Source organism: Octodon degus, unplaced genomic scaffold (genome assembly GCF_000260255.1).
Source record: "Octodon degus isolate 3935 unplaced genomic scaffold, OctDeg1.0 scaffold00182, whole genome shotgun sequence".
NCBI lineage: Eukaryota > Metazoa > Chordata > Mammalia > Rodentia > Octodontidae > Octodon > Octodon degus.
This window is the reverse complement of record NW_004524758.1, coordinates 4,069,773-4,071,374: the sequence shown is the minus strand read 5'-3', so window position 1 is coordinate 4,071,374 and position 1,602 is coordinate 4,069,773. Positions and strand designations below refer to the sequence as shown.

Below are 1,602 nucleotides of genomic sequence, written 5' to 3'. Positions count from 1 at the left end.
ATTGGGATACAGATGGATGTCCATTTTGTATCTGTGTATTCAAAATGGTTAGAATAGATATATAGTTATATTCTCTTAATGAATAGAGGGATTTGTTCTAATGGTGTTTGTAAATAGGATATCATGTCCACATCTTGTACAGCAATTAACCACTAGGAAGAATGTATGCAATGTGTTAATTATTGAATCTGTCCTAACAATTTGGTTTGCTACCCTCTCATCGCGATTTGTTTCTCAATAAAATTATGGAAAAAAATAAAAAGCAACCATAAAATCATTATCACAATAATAATACTACTAAAAGTTATGCTAATTCCTTTAAATCAGTGCCTTTCTGGGAAATTGTCTTTCTAGAAGGCAAAAACCTCTAAGTTGCAGTGTTTGCAATTTCTGTGGTATAAATCATCTCACCATGGACTATTTTAACACAATAATTATCAATGACTATTTAACACATTAAGGAGAAAAGTGATAAGAAAACCTGGAAATTAATAGGCAAAGTGACAGTACTGAACTCTCTCATAAATTATAAAACCAAAGACCATGGGCAATATGTGCATCGGAGTTGCATAGAAAACACAGCAGCACCTGTGAGGCGAGGCAGGAAAACTGTAAAATCAAGCTCAGCCTGGGCCACTTAAGGACTTAAGAAGACTTTGTCTGAATAAATAAACAAATAAATAAATCAGACCAGGAAACTAGCTCAGTGTAAAGACCCTGAGTTCAACTGCTAACACACACACACACACACACACACACACACACACACACATGCCCACACGCATGCACACACACACCCAACACAATAACACCACTTACAAAGTGTTCTTGCAAATAAACATATTTAAGTAAGCTTAACTTAAAGCCTTCAGATCAAACTATCAATTTACACAAAATTCAGGGAATTGGTGGCATGTTACCTGGTCCATGGGAATCTAGTCTACAAAACAAAACCCAGAACATAGGGCATTCTAGTACAAATAACTGCTTTTCAACAAATAAAATAAAAGAAAACTCTTTAAAGAGAACTAAGAGACATATCTATGAGAGTCAATGTGTGATTGTGTTCATTTCCTGAAATTAACAAGTCAATTCTTTAAAAAGGTCATAACATGATTGAGGAAATGTGCACACTAGATATTTTATGACTTTAAATAGTGATATGGTGGTAGGCACAGAGATAGCTTGCAGAAGCACTTGAGAGACATCCACGAATGCATCTTCCCAACTCTGAGCTCAGAATCATGTTAATAGCTTGAAATTCGCCAGGGTAGGGAATGCTTATACCACAGAAATTGACAGAAATGTAAGTTATTTTTCTTCCAGAGAACTAGTTGCTAAACACTTTGCAATGTATCAGTAATCTGAAATTTTTTATAATTATTATTACTTATATTAACAGTGATATGTTGGCTCTTCATTGCTGTAACAAAGCACGTGGAATAATGTAAAAGTAGAAATATTTATTTTAGCTCATGGTTTCAGACAATGGTTGCTTGTTTTTAGGCTCATATGTAGTGGGGCAAAAAAATGTCAGTAGAGCATAGAAGAGCAAGTGACTCATGTCACGACAGGCAGAAAGCAGAGAGAAAGAGACAGAGA

General features: G+C 34.9%; 1 protein-coding gene across 7 annotated transcripts in view; it reads right to left on the bottom strand.

Annotated features, from left to right (window-relative positions):
• LOC101591612 (beta-galactosidase-1-like protein 2) overlaps window positions 1-1,602 on the bottom strand; it is a 99,655-nt gene that overhangs the window by 18,841 nt on the left and 79,212 nt on the right. The gene's annotated exons all lie outside the window — the stretch shown is intronic.